The sequence below is a fragment of the Strix uralensis genome, chromosome 4 (assembly GCF_047716275.1).
Source record: "Strix uralensis isolate ZFMK-TIS-50842 chromosome 4, bStrUra1, whole genome shotgun sequence".
Lineage (NCBI taxonomy): Eukaryota > Metazoa > Chordata > Aves > Strigiformes > Strigidae > Strix > Strix uralensis.
This window is the reverse complement of record NC_133975.1, coordinates 70,466,698-70,489,062: the sequence shown is the minus strand read 5'-3', so window position 1 is coordinate 70,489,062 and position 22,365 is coordinate 70,466,698. Positions and strand designations below refer to the sequence as shown.

The 22,365-nt window shown below is 37.7% G+C and overlaps 1 long non-coding RNA gene across 2 annotated transcripts; it reads right to left on the bottom strand.

Annotated features, from left to right (window-relative positions):
- Nucleotides 1–7,848: 7,848 nt before the first annotated feature.
- LOC141942210 (uncharacterized) lies at nucleotides 7,849–21,062 on the bottom strand. 2 transcript variants are annotated; one of them, XR_012628564.1, is made up of 4 exons: nucleotides 20,626–21,062; nucleotides 18,946–19,148; nucleotides 15,143–15,263; nucleotides 7,849–7,892 (listed from the first exon to the last, which is right to left on the bottom strand). It is a non-coding gene; the product is annotated as an uncharacterized LOC141942210 (long non-coding RNA). The 2 variants fall into 2 exon arrangements; XR_012628565.1 differs by lacking the exons at nucleotides 7,849–7,892; nucleotides 15,143–15,263 and adding an exon at nucleotides 15,050–15,142.
- Nucleotides 21,063–22,365: the final 1,303 nt, after the last annotated feature.

The following is a 22,365-nucleotide window of genomic DNA, read 5'->3' as shown; positions in this document are numbered from 1 at the left end:
CATGAGCATCCAAGAGGTATGGGTGATGTAGAAGACTATCTCTTACAGAAGAAAGATACTGTTGAGCAGCAGATGGGCCAGCTCCTGAGACAACTTGCTCCAATGTAATGGCAATATTTCAACAAAAGGGACAGCTCTGAGAGAATTGGATGCCATCCCTTTCCACTTACTTTGGTCAGTGGGGACTGAGACAGGAAGATGCAGAATCACTCAGAACAGACATGAGTGAGCTCTCCCTAGTCCCATTTTACATGGTCTTGCAGGCGTACAAGGAAGTACTCCCACAGTGATATTCCATTTCAGTAGACTCAAGCAACCTCACCAGGTATGTTTGCAGAAGACCATTCCTTCTCCTTCATTCCTCTACTTGGTTTCCACACAAAGCAAACCATGCGTGTTGGGTGGCTGGAGGACAGTCTTCTGGGTGCTACAGAGATTATTGGCTCCACAGATGGAAGCAGCCTCAGTGACCTAGTATAGAAAATACTAGACCAAATGTTCTAGGAAGCAAGAACTACCTTCTTATATACTTTTATCTTAAATTAAAAATAAAAAGCCCTGGCACACACATACACACACAAATTACAAATATTTTTGGTACAGTAGAGAAAGAATGATTTTTGAGGCCTTACGGGAGGGATTTTTTTCTTCTTGCTCTTGTTAACTTGACTTATTTGAATGTATCCTTAGAAGTCTCAGTCAAACCTCACACAAAAATTATTTCCAACAAAAGAGGCTCATGCTTCTGGATAGAAAACAAATAAAACTCAGATTTAAATTCCTCCTTTACTTCTGTGACCTGGGGCAACTACTGCTGCCTTTTAAAATATGCGTACTTCTCTTGTCCCTGGTGATTGTTATTAATACAGTTTAGGGAAAGTGGTGATAAAGATCAATCCCCTACTCAGAAAAGAAACATTAACTGCTTCTTTCATGTCTTCCATAGTGAGCGAGCATCTACAGTTTCAAATGATCCCCAGATGTTTACTACTTGTGCTCAAAAGCAGTTCAGGTTTTCTCCATAGCAGCTGTGCCATGTTGGGTATTTCTGGTTATCCTGCAGACTTCAACCTCTTGTCCTCTGAACAAAATGTAAAGGTTAAACACAAAGCCTGTGTGGTGTAGAAGTCCCCAGGGGAAAATAAACCAAGGATTGTCTCTTACCATTGGCCAACTTAAGCTATGCCTCTGCAGGCTAAACAAAATATTCAAGGAATTCCTACAGAGATGGGTATGTGAACATTACAAGCTTTTCACTTAATTACAGAAAGGTTTAATGATTCCAATAAAAGAATAATCACTGAGGTCTCTCACAAAAAACCATGCTATTTTTCTGGTTCTTTACAGCAGTGTTCTCCTGTTTCTTTATTCTTAGAGCTCGGACTTCTCTCTCATTCCTCCTGTCTGTAGTCCTTTCTTCACGTGGGCACAAATTTCTGCCACTTTAGCCATTACTGGGATCCATGTTCACTGTGTGCCCCAGCGTGACTCCCTGTGATCGGGCCCACTTTCTCCTTCCGAGCTGAAATAGCTGGGGAGAGGGTGACAGGGCTGACTAGTTAGAGAGTAGCTGCACACCAGAGGCAGAAAGCCATTTTCTTAAATGTGGGAATTGATCACAACATTTGCCTAACCTCGGTCTTGTGAATCATGATGTCAGACAACACCAGTAAGCCACTGATAACAGCTGAGGAGCTAACTCAAACTTTAGTGGACTTTTTCAAACCTTATAGACTGCCTCCAGAATCTCTGGTTATGCAACTACAATAATGACAAGGATGGAAGTATAAAGAGGTTAGTAGTACTTCAAATACATTTCAGGGCCAGTGTGGCATAATATGAATTTGGAATCAGGTAGTATCTGTTATATGTCTGGAATCAGGAGATACCTGTTATCTATTCTGTTTATGCGTGGTCTGGCATCTGAACACAGTGTGACCTGGGTAAATTCACTTTTTTCCATGTCTCTGAGCTAAGTGAAAATCCAGAAAACTGGACCAGATCAAACATCCTACCTATCTTTAAAAAAGAAGGGAAAAAAGGCATCTCAGGAACCTAATAGGCAACCTAATTTGACTATCTGGGAAAACATCTGGAAAAATTATTACAATCAATTTACAGGCACCAAAAGCAGTGTAAGCTGAAAAGCAAAGATTTATCAAAACCAAATGCTAAACTAGCTTACTTTCCTTCATTTACAACTGGCCTGGTGAAGAGTGGGAGGATTACAACGTAAATTTGCACAGCATAACAAAGTTTTTGACACAGTCCAACATAAAAGTCCCAAAAGCAAATTGAGAGACATAGTCAAGATTAAACAACAGACGCACAGTTGTTCGAGGAAAGAAATACTCAGAATGTAGTTATCAGTAATTTACTTGCACACAAAGAAGTACTAAACAGGACAGTCTACCTTGTGCACATGGTGTACATATGACAGTATAATGTTTTACAATAGTAGCAAACAGTAATTACAATATTAACAGTTAAAAGGTCACAGAAATGCCTTCCAAAGTACATAATTTTCTGGAAACATTTAATGTGATGAAACGGATTCTTTTCTTGAATTTAAAATATACTCTATTGTGGTTTTTTTTCTGATCAGATTGTTTCTTCTTAAAACAAACACAGACAAGCATAAATTAAACTTCCAAGTTTTACAGTTTACATGTCAGCTGGTCCTGTGGTCAGTGAAACTTAGCTCCATTAAGGAAAATCCTGTGTGTGATTGGCAAGTCAGGTAATCAGAAACCACAATAAGGAGGGGTGATCACAACATTCTGCTTTTTACTTACAGATTATTCTCTAATGCCCTAGAGTGTGACTCCAGTGAGGTACTCTATTCTTACACCACTGAAAAATACATTGTTTTAGAGATCAAGTAGTGCTTGTATTAGAGAGCTATATATTAGACAAAGAGAAAATAAGTTGGCTACTAAACTTGACCCTCACAAGCCTTTAAGAATTTTAGGATCCAGAAACAACAAAAAATGTCACCTTGCCATATGACTAAAGACAAACTGACCAGCTCATGCTGCTATCCTGAAGAATTATGGTGGCTGCAGAACTTCTGGGCAAAGGAATCATTTCATGCCTGGGCTACTGTGCCTTTGGAAATATGAACTTGCCTGATCATTCTCAGAAGTGATAGTGAGCAGCTGGGGGAAAAAATGCTTTTCTGTTTTATATTTATATTGATTTACTTTTGGTTACATTATAATCAGATTAACCAGATTAATTATAACAGATTACTACATCAAGCCAGCAGGGATACCACTATAAAAGAGTCAGATAAGGCCCTGAGTAAACACAGGAATCAAACTTCTTATTTTTTCTTTGAAAGTATTGGTAATATATTGTTAATCTTGAATACACTATTTTTATATATATAACATAAATATTAACCACCTATTGCTCTACCTAATACTACACATCTAGTATACTATATGCAGTATGAACCTATCACAAGACTAAAACTATCATATTCTTTCATCCCATCATCACTGATCTTTCAAAAATGCCAAATAATGAGGGAGTATAGTCAACCTAAACTTGTAAACATGATGACAACTAACAGAAAATGAAATAATATACTTCCTGCTTAGCTACTGCCTACCTTATGTTTTCCCATATGTGTCCAGGTAAAGTCACTATGGAAAAATCAACCTCAAGCTGTTCAGCAGTGGCTGTGTTCCTCGAATAGGACACTAAACTGTTTGCGTACTTGATCTTCACAAGTGTGGCTTCCCACTGAAAGCAGCATCAAAAATAAACATTAATTGGTAGCATCTATGTAAATACATGAAAAATAAGGATAGATAAAAGACAAAAAGCCCTCTAAGTTAGACAATGTTTATAACACTAGAAGGTAACAAGCAAGAAACAGAAAAGTGTGCTGCTAGGGTCAGAACACAATACATAGCAAGATTAAGAATAATAAGAACAATTTTCACTCTACTTCTCTTTCCTTTGCACTTATCCTAATTAGTCTCTGATGATGCAAAGACTTACTTTTACTAATGCTTAGTCTCATTGGAAGCAATTAATGCTGATAAAAAAGGCACTCCCCAAGAGCTTTAAACAGGTTATTATCTGAAGAGCCCAACAATTCTGTCATTATTATAACCAGGTAAGTAAAGACAGAAGATCATGCCATACAGGGCATTAGAATTTTTTTACCTTCTTGGTATGCACCGTTCCTTTCCCTCTCTCCTTGTGAGGAATATTGCTCAAAAGATTTACTGCTGCATGAACAGTAGAGATGGAGAAAAAAATCCCCCAAGTCATGGTAGGACTCAAAAACAATCTCTTACACCTGATATGGTGTATCTAACTTAGAGCATGTAATGAAAAACAAAAGCCTCTCATCCTAATTTCAGGGCAATTATTCTTATTGACCGCTCAAATAACTGAGTTGGACTCCTCTTTTTAATTAATGCAAAGATGCCAATTTGACTTTACTGGATCAGACAATACGGAAATTAAACATTTACATATATTCTTTCATGCCAAATAGGCAGGCTTAACATTGACTTCTTTGGTCACGTGCGATGGTCAAAATTAACCAAGTTATTAAGTCTCCGTAGGGTCAGAACCAAAATACTGTCTGAACGGTATTTTGAACAGACTCCAAGATCTTGTTGTGAGGCTTCCACTGTCCCTACTGTGTTAATAGGAAAGCTGGCTGAGTTTGGCTGTTGTTAGTAGAAATTTTCTCAGATGGACTTACAGTTGCCTTACATATAGTCTAACTGCTGTTGCTACACACACCACAGCTTCCACTTGGTAACCAGGGTTAGTGGTAATCAGGGTTTCAGATAGCCCTGTGTTCTCTCCTTCCTACTGATCAGTGGTGTCATTCAGACAACACAGCTGTGTGTGTTTTTAGTATTTGCCTGAAGGGCTTTTAAATTTTAGTATTACAAGAGCATCCATGGAAAGTATTCTGCATAATTTGACCTTATTATCTTTGCTGATACTAAGAATGTAGTAGGATGGCCCTCATACACAATAACGTGTTCCCAGTGGGAGCAAGAAGGTTTAAATAAGACTGTCTTAACACAGCATAGTTCTTCCAATCAGTAGCCTGACTCAACATGAAGCTACTCTTCATTCTACTTCTAAAATATTACACAGGCAAATATTTAGTTATGAACAGAACAGTACCTACTTCATATGTGAAATATTTTCATCTGTTAGCATATAAATGTTAATAAATGTGGAGTTAATAATCTATTAATACTAGATTACTATTAGTCATAGATCTGTTCAAATTGAACTGTGAATTCACTTATTCAATTATTTGTGACTGCATACAATTTTACTTTTATGTCAAAATTATGTTACTTACTGATATATTTCACCCAGCTTGACAAAAGCAGGTGGGAAGGCTCTGAAATGCATACGCCACAGACAGGTCTTCCAATGTAAAGAGGCCAAACTTCCCTACTGAGAAAGCTGAAAAAACAATAAAGTTCATCATTGATTCTCTATTTATTGGGAAAAGGCATATTTGTAAGTCTAAGAATTAAATACAGATTGTAATCTCTCTTCCATAGCCCTGAAATGGAATTATGAAAGAGACACTAAAATGTCCGTCTTAGAACTATGCTGACAATTTGGTATTGTGGCTTACTGAGACAAAATGTTAGAAAAGCTGGAAAGCAATTTCATTAATAATTTTCACACTGTTTCTCCTGCTTTTGATTCACTTTATTTCAAGTTTTCTTCCTTTCTTTCCCCATTCACAAGTCTTTCAACTTTTTGCTTTAGCAAAAAGTATCTTTCATTTACAGATTTCCATTTCTTCCCCCCTTTTTTTGCCTGTTTCATTTTCCTCCCGTTCTAGCTCAGGGGAAATCAATTTTCAAAATTAGCAAGATGGCTATAGAGGAGAAAAATGTGAACACAGGAAACAAATACACATAATAATTGCAAATATAATTTTTTTAACTTTAAGAATTGCAGAAATATCCTCACCACTTTAAAATCAATTTAATTGATGGGGATCCTACTTTAAAAAGAAAGTCCATTGTCAATTATAAAAATTTTGCTCCAAAATACCAATCAGCTCAATTATAATTAATTATGGGATCACCTGGTTACTTGCAACATCAAGGATTTCCCAAGTCCTCAACAAGCTAAATTGTCTTAAAAGCAAGAATGACTTAGTTTACAGAATTGTGTAGGCCACTCGATGAAGATGTCCAGGGAAGCATAACAGAAATGAGCTTCCAGTCATACAACTCCTTAAGTGGCTAGTGAAAGCCGCAAGGCAGGAATCAACAGTCCCTTCCTGCTCCTGAGAATATGTTACACCTCATGGCTCTTTGTAGGAATTAAGATAGAAGGTCTTCATGAACCCTTCAAGAGATAAGGCAACAGCACACCTTTTACTGGCCATAACAGGAATGGGACTTGACCGTATGCATATAATTGAAAATGGATTTATGGATTTCTCAGACCAGGACAAGGTTACAACAAAACATCCTTCTGTCTGTCCATCACCTGGAAAGGTGATTACAACTCTAACATATTATTAAAGCTGCTAAGACTGTGGGACTTTAAAAATTTTCTTTCATGTCCAGAATTGTTCAGGTGTCATTTTTAGGTGTTATTTTTGTATAGATTAGCTTGTGTTTTCCATCTGAATTCTCAGTGAGACTGCAGCCACAGTGTGACCTCAAACTTTTTTTTCTTTTTTAAATTTTTATTACTTAGCACAGATTTTAAGATAGGAAATAATAGCAAGCTTATTGGGCTTGAAGACAATCCCTAGTGGTACACACTTTAACTGGGGTATAGCTGTTAATATGGCTATGATATAATTCCCCACAAGTGAAAGTTAGCCAGAGAGCCTACTTACTCAAAGCAAAATAATGTTTAGGGCAAATGTCCTGGGACCTGTAAAATCTACTGTTTCTAAAATTAATCTCCTTTACTCTATGAAAGAAGGCTATGAGAATTATACACCTGGGAAGTTGCAAAGAACACTATGTTATAGTTAGTTAAAATGGACCAAACTTTTTCTTCATGCAAACTTCTGAAGTCAATGGAGTTACAGAAGCAGTGATTTTGGCCTGCAGCTGATGGATCACTGGTGTAGCAGGTATTAGGGGCACTTCATGAAGTATTACTATAGGATAGAATTTTGTAATAGGTAATGAAACAGCCTTAGTAAGTTTTACAGTAAAATGACACACTTGTACCTTTGAAATATTGGGACTTTCTGACATAGTCTCACCTACTTCCATGAGTAGATTTGAAACTATTTGGGCATGCTCAGTGGCAGAGTAACTGAGTCTACAAATCGCTCCATTCTGCTACACATCCACACAACTAGCCCCAAAAATACAAACTGATGACAAGTGTAGACACTGTCCTGAGACTCCTCCTGACCTGTGCAAACCAAAGTCAGTTCATAAAGATGGACAAAAGTGCAGCTGAATGATAGTACACTCTCTTTCCCCCTTTCCTATATTTCAAACCATGGTGCTTTCTTGTGTGCCCCTGTTGAAGTCTTAAGCACACAGTTTTAGGGGGTGTAGAAAGAATGAAGAACTGTGTTTTGTGTCCTTGACATGAGATGTACAGTAGCAAAATAGATCTGCTTTTTTGCAGATAAATTTTTAATCCATCTGTGATAACTGCATCTCATCAAACTATACCTGATTTAACAGCTTTCCTAAAATGTAAAGACTTCTAAGACAGGAATTAGAAAGAGCTGAAGGACCACGTAGGTATTTCTGTTTCACTCTTTACCTCATTAAATGTTCTGGATGCAAAGCCACTTAATCATATTTCAGCATCTTCTTCTACAAGGTATTCTGAAGCTGAACAGCTACCTCAACACCTCCACGAATCCCAGAATTTTAAAGGCAGTCATTTTTCTTCTGTGATGAGAAGAGAGTAAGTGCCATCAGATAATATGGAGATTACACATAGATCCTGACTGATATCAATACATAGACACATGCACATAGCTATGGTTTGTATGTTACTGTAGTGCCTTGTCACATCTCTCAGGAATGAAGGCCCTGTTCAGTGAAAGACTGCCAATAAAGTGAGCATGACCAGCAACAATGACAGAGCCTGTGCCCTAAGCAATTGCAGTCAGACAGGACAGAAAGGTAAGCAACCAGAAAAATGTGGTGGAGATGGGCAAAATGATTGCAAAATAAAATAAATAGGGTTTAACAGAAAGCAGAAATTAGAAAGCTCAGTTTGTCCTTATATGATTCAAGCTACATTTGCAAGTGAACATGTTTTCTACTAATAGAAGTAAAGATCTCCGCTGACAGTTTTTTACATGAAACTGGAGGATAATCAGTTGTTTAAGATAGAAATAAAATGAGTGCACAAAGCACTTTGCAGAAGTTCATACAATCCACTGTAACACTTTTGGCTTACTGAACACGTTGAAACAGAAACTGAACATTTCAGCAGAAGTTAACCCAGCTCAAGAGTCCCTGAAATTGGCTTTTGTTCGTCACCCATAGATTATCTACTCTCATGACCCCTCCTTCCTTTCTGCACTCTCTTCTTTTAGTATTATTCATGATTTGTCAGCAGCCAAGAAATTCCTCTGGGTTTCAGTGATGAAGTGCTTCATTTAGACTAATTGTTTCATTTACTTTAAAAGAACAAAGAAAATGTCAAAGCACATTTATTCTTTTGAGGCCACTTTTGGATATCTGTTGCCAGTTGTTATGATTTTTGGAACTGAAAATTGAGGATTTAACTTTCAAAAATATTTTAAGTCAAAGCAGCACACACTATAGATATTACAGAGACATGGTGAAGAGAGCATCAAAGTTCTTGCATTTGTGCCACTACACATTTAATCTTAAAATCACTAATTTTCCCAGACTGCCTTGGCAAATCTCAGATATGACTGAGTTAAGGCTCTTCATCCTCTGGTCCCTAGACAAACAGACAAGATTCAACACAGCAATGTCCGCTGGAAGAGTAGAGGGTAACAGCAGAAGAGAAAGAAATAGGATAAACTGGTACAGGAGAACATCAGGACAGCAGAAAAGTGGCAGGAAATGGGAACAAAACAATACTATGTGGAAATATGATTAGTAGACGGGAGAATGAAACAGTCATTGAGTAGGCACAGGTTGCCATAGGACTTCACGTCTGAGACAACATACCATGGATGGGTAACTTTGCCCAGTCATCTAGCTATGAAGGCTCTTGCGTTAAGCTTTAACTGAGCTATACTGGCTAAATAAATGGGAAAGGTTTCACTCTTCAGTGAAACTGCACCTGCTTACATTTCAGTTGAAACTGGCATTCAGTTTCTTTTTATTTCTTCTCTTCTTAGTAACAATAATGGGCCCTCTCTCACCCTGAGTGAAGGGAAACATAGATTAAAATGTCTTACAGAGAAAAAAAAGTTAATTGAAAATCAATTTAAAAGAAGAATTTGACATGGACTATAGACAAAAACCAGGCCAATGGCAGAATAGGTATTTTTAGGTCTTCGTTCCCAACTTGAGTTTCAGGGACAACTGATCTATGTGTCAGCCTGGTCAATCATCTCTAACTGGTCTGCTGGAAAACATTAAACTATATGCTCACCTGATACTGTGTATCATTGCTTGTAAGAACATGGTTCAGGTTGAGCATGCTCTGTTTGTCCAAGAAAAATTTGAAAATCCTTATTTTAATGTGTACTTTTCTTTTGACTGTACCTGGACTGGTAGCCATTTAAACTGTTCCCTAGTCTCACATCCCAGTCCCTTTGTGGCTAACAGATTAAAATTCTACTACCAAGAGAATGTAATGTGCCTTTTTATTATGAACTTTTATGGCATTATTTCCTTATTATATCAATACTCAAGAAGAATGTTAACAGGTATTTGAACTCAACCATTTGCATGTTTCTGCATACTATACAGTTGTTAAGGGAACACAAAATAAACCTCTATGTCATACTTTCTTAAGCTGAACCTTTTGCCTCACTGACCACAAACCACCTGTGATCCTAATTCTGTGATATATTATAGGCTTTTGTGCAAGACTGAAAGGAGTTAGTTTGGTGCTACAGCTGATTAACCCTGAGACAAGTAGAATAAATAAAGGAAAATACTTAATTTTCACAGTTTACAATTGTGATGTGTACCCTGATACCATACACAGATGAGACTTAATGGCTTTTATTTATTCTTGTCCTTTACCGACAAACCAATGAATGCTATTGTGTGAAGCATACTCTACTTGCCTGCTGTATCCAGTCTACTGAAAAAAACCAGTTCCCATTATTTTGATGTACCACCCTAGCATGATCTCTAGTATGTTGTATCCTCAGATGATGTGTGCAGTGGAGTCTGTGGCAGCTGTTAAATCGGTATTTATTTCACTAATGCAAGACACCAAATTGAAAGAGATTGACTTAGTGTCCTGGGCATTCTCCTAGCTGTAAAATGTGACATACTGTGCCTACTTATGTATTGCTATCTGGAGGAGTGACAAGTTTAGGGGGAAGATGTATCATTGCTACCAGCTCTATTGTGCAATAAAACCTGTGTAATGGTGCCTGCATACAGCTTATTTAAACCAATATTCTTTTAGTTGGAGCAACTTAAGAGCATTTCTTCATTCAATGGTCTTTGGTGAGTTTTGGGAGATTTCCTTCAAGGACATTATGAAGTTGAAATAAGTTTACACATTATTCCACAGCTACATCTGAAAATAAAGCAGCTCGGTAGTTTGGAGATGCAGCCGGTAATAGCCACAGTTACATAACCAGCTGTGTACTCTGAAAGTCAGCTGCTAAGTTTTCAGGGATACAGCCACATTTTCCCCTTTTTAGTATTTTCCAACTTTAAGATTTCTTATTTGTTGTCTGTCAAACTAATACTTAAAAACAAAGGACACTTGAATTTTAAATGGAATTACACTGAAAGTTTACCTGTCAGACTAAGTAATAGAATTGTTCATTTGATATTTTTCTTTATATAGACCAGAAAATAAATAGTATACCTGCATTTTGTGTCATGTACTTGGGCATAGTTGTATAAATGTTGCTTCTCCTCATCTTGAAGCCAAACAGATTGTAGATTTTGACTTAATGCTTGAACAAACCTGAGGAAAAGCTCTCATACAAGCAGTTTTGTTTTTTCCTAGGAATTCACAGTGAATCTGTCTTTCATAAACCAGTCAGGCTGTATAAAGACTTGATCTCCAGCTTGTACTGTAAGGAGCAAAGAGGATTTTGACACTATAAGATAAATGGAATGAAGCTGTCCTGGCTCTCTCCACTAGCCACAGGAAGATCTTAGAGAATTTTCCCGTGTTAGACACACAGCCCTCAGATGGCCAACAGCAGGTGAGGTGAGTCCAATGCAAGAGTAGCCCTTTCTCACTTCTTATGTGATCAGCTGAAACTTTAATGCATATTCCCAGTCTATCTCAAATGCAGTGATGCATAGGAATCTAACAGTTACATTTGAATGTTAGTCTGATTTCAAGTTTCTAGTTAATACTGGAATAAAATATGTTCTGATTTGCTAATATATGTATCATTTCTGTAAAGCCTGTCCATGTTTCGAAAGGGATGTGTGTATTAATTCTCAACTCTAATATTAAAGAAGTACCTTGTATGGGTTAAGAAACAAACAAATAGCTGATATTGATGATGGCAGAACCACAAAGAAATTCCAGTACTCAAGTATAAAATCATCTCTTCAGCAGTAGTCTAGCACCCTCCTTGATTCTGGGCCTGCTGGCCAGTCTGAAGATTTCCCCACAGGGCAGAAGAGGAAAGATTATTGAGTACATAAATCATCTTCTTCCCTCAGAGTATGTCCCATAACATCTACTTACCACAAAGTGAGAAGTGTGGGGGCAGATCCTGTAACACCATGTTTTCAAAGGTATTTACTAGAAGCTTGTGTCTGAAGTCCAGGACTGCAGTTCAAGACCACATTTATAGGCAACTGACAGGCATTGTATTGACCATGCCAAGCAACTCATCTAGAGGAATGAACACTACTTCCCCCAACATACCACCATCTTTGTAATCTATTAACCTACTCTCCCACACCATCCCTTCCCTTCTGCCTTCTACTATTGCCTATTCCCATAGGCAAGGAAACGGTGAACTTTTCACTTTCTTTCACTTCTCTAGCTTAATCATTTCCACCAGCTTGCTAGCGTCAGGTTTACTGAAGGCAGCTCCCTCAGATCAACAACCTTTTTCTGACAGAGTAGAACTGAGAAAGAAACCAAGAAAGAGGCTTTCCCAGTAAGACATGTTGTCCCATCTCAAAATCTTGCTGAGCACAAGGTTTTTCCTTTTATTCTTCATTCACTTTATTCTAAGAGTTTCAGACACATAAGTTTTGGTACTCTGGTACATTAACACCTTTTGTTGAACTTTTGCTCCAAGTCAATAGGTTTTGTTTCTTTTCCAGTTTCAGACTCTATTCCTGCCTCTTTAGTTTCTATCTTAGTGAAGTTTCTATCTTAGTTTCTATCTTAGTGAAGTTTGCCTTCACTACAGCTTGTCATTGGTTTTGTTTTCCTTCTTTTTTGTCTTTTGTACAGCCTGACTCTTCATGATGGTGTCCTTTGACTTGACTCCACACTGTAGCTTCTTTCCCAGAATAGTTGTAATGCTTTGATAATTCTCTTCTCTCCCTTCATTATTCTATTCCTCAACTGGGAAAGATATATTAACACCAGAAGCTTTCCATTCTAGGTAAGAGGGCAACTTTCTCCTTGGAGACACTGTACTTTCAGCTCTACATTTTGCCTTGTTACCTATATTAAATTGACAATGAATATTGACTACTTATGGAAATTGGGGACATAATTCTCACCATAATTCTCAGTTCTCAACATTTACTGGAGTAAACTCAATCCAGCAAACAAATTGATGTATAGAAGGGGAACAATATAAAAGCTATCAACAGGGCACAAGTTTATTTTATGCAGATGTACAGTTTGCACATTATGGGACTCAACAGCACTCAAGTTACCAATAACTTATTTTTTTGCTTGACCAATTTTCTTCATTACTTATAGGTCCCTGCAGAATTCAGAGCTGTTATTACAAACATATACATTACAGAAGGAACACAGGCTGACATACATAGCTTTTTAATAAGGTTTTCATCAGCTGCTTTTACTGACATTTTTTCATTTTTCTTACACCCTGCTTTTAATGTCTCAGTCTTCATTTGATACTGTAAAACAAAAGGAGTGGAATATTACCACAGAATGTGTTCATGGCTGAATATAAAAATAATCACACAATGCACTTGAAGCATGAAGGCTCTGTAGGCAATTTCCGTTCCTGTTTGCATATGTAATCTATGCATGTAGATTGAAAAAGTTATCCTCTTTTCCTATATGAGACTAACCCCATTTAAAAAAGCATTCTCAAAGCTTAGATTCATAATTGAAGATAATCCATATTGAGCTTTAAGTCTTACATTCATAAGTAAGCATGCATATTTGTGTAAAGAATTTTGTGAAATCTTCCAAGACTTGCACTTGTGAAACTGTACACCACAAGTTGATGTTCAAAACTCACTCCATCTCAAAGGATATGAGTCAAAGTAAAGTGTCCTTTTATCACTGAGGAGTGATTGTGATGTTCTAAATTTTAATTATTTGAGGTAACAGAGTCAGCAAAAATAAAAAAAAGTTCTCTATCCTACTGCAGATGTCAATAAAGTGAGTGGATGATTGTTGTCAATTCTGGTCCACCAGGACCCGAGGCAAGTTTGTTCTGTGTCTAGGACACAGCTCTGACTCATACCAGAGAAGCATATTTCAGGTTTGTCTACATTTACTAAAGAGTGATCTGTACCAAAAAACCAAATTGTTTGTCACCATCCAAACATTTAAAGAAAAGTAAAAACCCCTGCTAATTTTCTTAACTCATATGTCAATACTAGTGGTGACATAATCAATGGGAGGTACTTAATATTGCTGTCAGCCAACCTTTCCTGACAGAAAAGAGGTTGAAAGAAGTTGTAGTGCTTTTCTAGATGTCATCTTCTTTGGTGTGGGGTATAACTTGTGTCCCCTCTTCAACATGAGATGCTTCATGATATGAAGGGGAGAAAGAGAATGAAGCTTCACACTCTGTGGTCAAAGGAGGTGAAAAGTAAGCTTGCAGCAGGATTGCATCAGTAGGCAAATACACTTCTACTCACTTTAGTGGATTTCTATCAATGGCCATTCTTACTAAACCTCTCTTTTCCTTAGCTCACAGCTTAGCTCTGATGCATGGGGTTGGCTTTGTCCCAGCTATGCTCTACCTCTGGCATTTATGATAGATGAGAGATTCAGATTCATGATCTCTTTACTTGCATTTGAAATAGGCTACAACATTCTGGGCAAATCTGTTTTATTTTTTCCATCCCCATAAATATGATCAGGCACCATGAAATCTGACCTGCATTAGCTCAGATCTGATACCCACCACTAATGCACTGCTCACTGCACTGCCAGAAGAGAGTTATGTTGAAGTGTTCTGGAGAGCTTTACAGATTGAAAATGCCAGTGCCAGCACACCCCAAAAGAATCTGAAAACTTGACTGTTGATACAATAAATCTGAAGAGGATGTATCCAACAACAGCACAGAATGAAGAAAAGCTGTGAAGGGTCGGGGGGGAAGCTGGGAGAAGAAAAAAAAAAAAAAGAGGCTAAAAAGTTTGGAGTTGGTGTTCACTATTATGAATATTGCCTAATTTTTTTGTCAAGAGCTCTCCATTCATAGATCATGCAGGATGCTTAGTCTCATATCTATAATGGTGAGGGAACACATCCAGAATTAGTCAGAGAGAGTCTGTCAACTAAAATGGTTCCCAAATGCTCTGATACCTTGCAACCTGGCAAGTAAACCTGCTGCCTACAGATATTCCTCTTAACATCTGGTGGTGTGATGATTCTGAGCATGTGCTTGTGCATTCAACTCACACAGGATATTGCCCATCCTGCTACATTCTCCAAAGCAAAAATTCAAATAATACGTTACCGAGGATAGGACTCTTGAGGAGTATGTTCACGTCACTGCAATACTTCAACAAAATTACAGCTTTACATTCCTCTTGGCACTGGCTGTACTGCACAACATTCACAAGGCAAAGGAGAAGGTGGTTGAAATTCAAAATAACTCACCTGAAAATTCAGAAGTGTTATGTTTCTTAGAGCAGTGAAGCATGCCAAAAGCTGAATGAAGTTGTCCCACTATAAAAAGAATGAGAAAGGTCTGAAAATATTCTTCCATCACTGGCAAATTCTGATTGATAAATCAGGAAAGTTAGTATACACACCCACGTATACACATACCTACTGTACTTTGGAAGTGAAATTCAGCAGCAAATCATGTGGCCTAATATTAGTGCGTAATCAGAAATTAAGTGTAGCGAGTAAAATATCCTTCTTGCAACAATCTAACTAGATTGTCACAAAGAGAGATAATTAAAAAAAAGGCACAAATTCCTACTTCACTGGTCATTTACTCACGCAAGAAGTCATCCTGTCTCTCTTTAGCCTCTGTTAATATAGATATTAACAGTTAGATCCCAAATTTTATCTGCTTGTAATGGAGCTCTCACAGTTACTAGGAGCACTTGATGAAGTTATTTGACAACACTTTGCTCATTTGTCAGAAGCGGTAATATTCTTATTATTAAATTTTATATTGCCATGGCATCTACTTAAGATTCTGCCAGCTGCAAGGTTTTGTATACTGTGCTGAGACAATTCTGTTCCCACAGTTAGGTCCAAGTCTTATTAAAATTAAATTGGTATTTTGAGTGTGTTTTAAGTCAGTTCTGATCACTTTAAGCTCTGGTTCTATCATCAAACAAAAAAAACCCCAAAACCAACCCTAAAAATAGTCAAGAAATATATATTATTTTTTAAAAAAAACTGCAGTTTACAGTGACATTTAACCCATCTTTCCTGAGCTGCAATTTGACAAGTATGTAATTACATTTGACCAGTGATAATCAGAGACAAATAAGTCACATTTAAGATGACTTTTCTTAAGTGATCTTTGCCTGCAATTAATGATCCATTGTCTGTATGTATATTATTTACAATCAAGAAAAAATTTATAATTATCTTCTATGATATCATATTTTTCTAAAAGAAAAATTATGTCATGAGTTGCTTAGTTTCTTTTATCTCAACTCAGCTGGTGTTTTGAAAAATAATATACAAACTTCAGCCTGAGTGAAAATGATAAGATTCAATATCAGAGGCATAATATTCTGCTTTATAGGAACTAAAAAAAAAAAACAAAAAAAGTGAACTCAGTTTTATCTTGTGAATGCATTTTGGCTAAAACAAAACATTGGCCTTTTCACAATTGCTATGTGATCGATTAATAAAAAACCTAAGCAACAGAAGTAGCTGACTTCAGCATAATCACAGAATCACAGAATCATTCAGGTTGGAAAAGACCCTTGGGATCACCAAGTCCAACCATCAGCCCTACTCTACAAAGTTCTCCCCTACACCATATCCCCCAACATCTCATCTAAACGACCCTTAAACACATCCAGGGATGGTGACTCCACCGCCTCCCTGGGCAGCCTATTCCACTGTCTGACCACTCTTTCTGTGAAAAAGTTTTTCCTAATGTCCAGTCTGAACCTCCCCTGTTTCAGTTTAAAGCCATTCCCTCTTGTTCTGTCACTAATTACCTGTGAGAAGAGACCAGCACCAACCTCTCTACAATGTCCTTTCAGGAAGGTGTAGAGAGTGATGAGGTCTCCCCTGAGCCTTCTCTTCCTCAAACTGAACAGTCCCAGGTCCCTCAATCGCTCCTCATAGGATTTGTTCTCCAGGCCCTTCACCAGCTTTGTTGCCCTCCTCTGCACTCGCTCCAGCACCTCAATATCTCTCTGGTATTGAGGTGCCCAAAACTGGACACAATACTCCAGGTGTGGCCTCACCAGTGCAGAGCACAGGGGGACTATCACCTCCCTACTTCTGCTGGTCACACTATTTCTAATGAATGGTAGTTTGCATACAGAAATCACATAATTTCTGGGATTAGAGCTGAGTTCTATATTCCCCATTTTCAGTTTTGATTCCTTCTGTTTGTTTTTTGGTTTGTTTTTTTTTTTTTTTTTAAATCTTGCTTCCTTTAATTTAAATTCCCTTTCTTCCTGATCTTTCTATAACAGTGGCATTATAGTGCAAGTAACATAAAAAGGACAGCAGACAGTAAGGTCTAAAGACTGCTCGTTTCCTATCATCTTCGCTTCTGCCAGGTAGCACAATTCTGACATGGTCCTCATAGGTCAGGCAGGATACTCGTGAGCATCTGAGACTGCATTTCAGATGATGACTCCCATCACTTGTGATGATAATGACAACACTAAGCTTTCCTCTTTAGCTCAATTAAAAATAATGGATGCATTTTATACCTGAAAACAGTTAAATTGTACTGATATGCAAAGAGCCACATAGAAATATCTTAGAATAGTTATTTAGGCAACCTGTGACTGAACTCATACTTATCTCCAAGAACAATTTCCACTGCTAATGAAGAAATATAACCTGCCTCCTAATTTTTCTCCACAGATCTTTGCCTTCCATCCCCATCCTTATTTTAGCAATTAATGAAGTCAGTGTAAGTCTTTCCATTGATTTCAGTGTTCTCCAGCAGAAGGCTCCAACCCTCCCTCTAGGAGCTGCTTTCAGTTCTCCTGGCTAAATGGAATTTGTTAGCTTTGCAGCATTACTTATTAATTTATACCACCATGTCTGATAGTCTACCTGGGGGGCAGAAAGGCTGTAATTTAATATTTTAAGGTATATTATGTTCATTAAATAATGTGTGTACATTAGCTGAATGTAGAAGTTAACAGAAATTAATTTTTGTATAATAGAGTACAGTATAAACTAATGAGAAATAAAGGAATGTTAGTCACCACACCATAACAAAATATTCTCACATCTACACATACCCCAGGAGAATTGTTACCTCATGCTCTGTGTGATGGATGCCTACCAACAGTGGGCTTTGTTGTCTGAGGTTACTCACCTGGAATTAGTTAATGCTTCTAAATGAAGCCAAGGAATGTTAACATTTTAAAGAGCTCAGTGATACAATAAACCCTTACACTGGCTTTACAGTATTGGCAGTATATTTAATTTTAGTATCTGTAATGTTTTTCCACTTTACATGTAGAAAAGTGGCAGAGGGGTTACAATTAAATTCCAGAACATCTCTACACTGCTATTAAAACCTCTTTTTCCTCCTCTAACTCCAAAGCTAAATGACTTTGTTTTCTGTTTTGATCTGCTGTTACCTCAGGATAAACAGATATGTATCTTTAAAATTATATTGTATAATACGCAAATTGGCACACCACATAAACAAATTATTGAAATGACACAAAAGTAAATGGAAGAACAAAAGATTCTTATAAACCATATTGCTACTCCTATTGGATATTAAACACTTGATTTTTTCATGCCATATTTATTCTGTCTTTAGTGTACATTTCTTAGGGCAAACGATTTCTTATGGTATCTGAAGGCAGCAAATTTTTTAAAAAATTGCATGCAGTAAATTTATTCAATAAACATTGGAAAAGATGGGCTGAGCCTCAAACCTATTGAAACCCAAATTAATATTTCAATTCAAGTTGCTTTGGATGAGTCCACAAATGCAAACTACCTTCTGTAAATAAACATTTTAGAATATTAAGTCATAAAATACTCCTATTTTCTTGTTCATTACAATATCTCCTTCCTTACATTCTTCACATTGCAAATTTTATATATATACACAAAGACCCTTTTCCACAAGAGGGACTTAATATATTGAGACATTATAGCTTTCTCAGTACGCTTCATACTCTTCCCTACTTTGCTATTGCCTCTAATGATCTATTCCTAACACCAGATCTTTAGAAATGCATTATAATGGACTCTCTGAAATTCATGATTCCTCTCACCTTTGGCTGAGATTCAGAGTTTTCAGTGGCACTCCATGTTCTCACATCAGAAAAAGAGATTACTCCCTCAGCGTACTTCGTGCATCAGACACAAACATCTAGCAGTCCCTTGGAAACTGTATGCTACCATACAACTATGAAATGGATTTTTCTACAACGCCAGTGGGACCTCGCATTTTTAATAGCTTTCTGCTCCAGTAGCCCTGCAGAGGAAAATGTCCAGGTATTAGCAATAAGCACTATCAATAGATATTCACTAATCATAATATTCCATGGTACGATACCTGAAGTAATACATCTTAATGTAGGCTTCAAAACCATGTGCCAAAGAAAGCATTTAACTGCCACCTGTACTTGTATATATTATTCACATGACTGAATGCATAGTACAGGAGAGTGCCAATGAAAAATTACTCAACAAGTAACTCACTAACCACTTCGATGTATAATCATTTACTTTATGGTAACTATGATGCTAATTTAAGCATGGCAGACAGCTCTCCACCACTACAAATGTATTCTCACATAAGCTTTCAAATCCCTGCATGTAGTATCTCAAGAGTCTCTGACCCTCAGAAGCTATTTTATTAGGCAGTCAGAATTTTCAGATCTTTTTCTCCTTAAAATAAAACAACAAAATCAAACGTGGTGTACTTTTTAGATCAAGAATAACAGAACAAAAAGTCACTAAAACACTAAGATTAGTGCCTAAATATAACAGAACTACTTCGTTTTTCCCTGACTTTTTTTTTTTTTTTTTTATTTGAAGAAACTTCACCTGGTGTAAAATAAAATCCATTCTTTTCAATCTGGAGTGGAACAAGAAGTTACCTAATATATAACAACTAAGAAGCCTATCCAATTAACGAGGCCTCTGTGAGGCATGTCAGGGTTTATCTGCTGGTTATCGTGGAGAGCAGTGATGCTGATGGAATGTGAGCACAGGTCCTGCCACTCTGACCGCAGCACCTTTCCAGACCTCATCCCAAATGGAAACAAAAACCAGTTGTGACCATCAGAAATCTGATTAATTGAGAGTGGCATTCTGAGCCTGGTGCTGGTGACCCAATGACTGGGAATTGCTCTGGAGGTTTAAAGTCTCATGTCCTTCCCAGGGTAGCACTCACACATATAACAAAACTGCCTAGTTAAATTACATTAGCCAACTACTGTTTACAAATTTCAAGAGCACATACGGTCTGCCCATTGTTTGGCACAGATAAACACAATCAGCCCTGGCATTTGAAGCTGCTGACAGATTGCCAGCCACTGGTGCAGATGGTGGCAGCAGAAGAGCGCTAATTACCGATGACATTAATGATGAGGTAACCTGTCCCTCTTCAGCTAATAAACAGATGGAATGTGTTTCCTATTTTTTTTCTTCTTTCAGATAACAAATTGTTTAGCTTTAATGGTAGAGAGCAACAAAACCAAATTATCTGTTCTTTGGAGAAATTTGTTTTCCGCTAATTGCTCTAAACAATCAATAAAAGAATTACAACTGGCATTATCCCACTGAGAACAGAAGCAGAGAAGTCAAAGTCAATTAGCTTCCTATAGTACGATGCACTCAAATGGAAAGAGTCATTACAACAGAGTGTAAAAGTCAAACTATAAAGTATGCAGTTTTATGAACAAAGCAGACTTGGATGGAAAATCTAACAGAGGGCTTTTACATACCTGTCAATTCTTCATATATCACTGCAGTTTCCAATTTTTCTTTAGATGCTTCCAAAAAAGGGTAGAAGACTGCTGACGCGGAAGTCCCGGACACAACTTATACGACCAATGTGATCAAGTTAATGCCACTTTATTAAAGGATACACAGTAATTTATACACTAGCATAAAGTACACGCGTTGCTATCTTATTGCTAATAGGCTAAAGCTACTTGTCCATGCGTCCTTTTGCCCTCTATGATTGGTCCAGGTGTGGTGTCCACGCACTGCTCTCCTACTAGGTAGGCATCCTGTTTTCAACAGTCCAACTTCCTTATCTCTTGGCCATGAATGTAGTTTCTAAATCTGTCTCAGCCTTGCATATGTCCTTGAACACAACTGCAGCCTGTTGTTACAGTGAGGTCACTCAGTCTGGATCGCTCATAACATGTTCATTGTTTTCCAGCCATTCCACAGAAGACAAGTAAGATGATGTCCTTGGATCTTAGAAGGCTCTGTGTCTTAAGAGGGCACTAAGGCTTTAAGTCTTCAGAAGTCATGACTGAGAAATGTCTCATCTACAGAATGAAAGAACAAATAACCAGCTCAGTCTTCTGTCAATGTTGCATTAGTACAAGTACATAAATATGGAAAAGCTGAGGATTCCACAGTGGCTGGTGAAATATTATGCAAGTGGGCAAAATAGTTGCCATAGCTGACTTCCCCTCCTTTTCTCCACCATTCTCAAGGGGGGTCAGGGGGGAAAGGAATAAAATAGGGAAACTGTTGTCGCCACATGATCAGTGCTTAATACAACAGCCATGCTTCAAGTGAGAAGACAACTTCATCGGGACGGGGAGTCCCTGCCTTGTGTAAGCACCAGATACTAGCAGTGTGCTGAATGACTGGAGTGTCCGTCCTTTCAGAGGCAAGACTTCAAGCTCTTGCTGAGTCCCTGAAAGTTCTGAGGAGAAGTTGGCTTCGTGTGTCCTGCAGGGCCACAGCTGCTGCCCCTGCCAAGCAGTGCCTCTCACCAAAGCCTGCAGCCTGTCCAGGAGGAAGCAGCCGAGAGGCAGCAGCCCCCATTCTCTCACACACTAGCCAGCTAGCAGTCTTTTGGCCCTGCATGCACAGAAACCCCTGCCATCCTGCTCCGGACAGGGCTGCTGCACAAAGAAGTTGTGATATTCTGTTTCAAAATTGAGAAGTGGTGATGTGTATTTTTGCATATATCTCCATTTCCCCCACCATGGGTTTATGATAAAACAGAAAGCATATATATATATATACACACATACATATATACACACACACATACACAAACTGCACAAACTGACTATTCAGGTTGAATATTTTAAGTAATAGCAATTGGATCAAAGCAGCAACCATGTAGCAAGGACAAGACACCTTCCCTGGAGGTATTTAAAAAAATGTGTAGATGTGGTGCTTAAGGACACTGTTCAGCAGTGGACTTGGCAGTATTAGGTTTGCAGTTGGACTGGATGATTTTAAGGATCTTTTCCAACCTAAATGATTCTATGACTCTATGACCATCCATATCAGAAGAAAATTCAAGCATATACAATACAGACATATTCTGCTAGAATAACTTCTCATTGCTGTTTTATCTGATTTTCCTCAAATGCATGGAGCTTTAGATTTACTTTTATTTTTTAAACATTATTCATGGATTATTTGTTGGTTCCAGTGCATTCAATTAAGAAAGTAACATTTTAACACACTTTGTGTTGAACATAACTCAA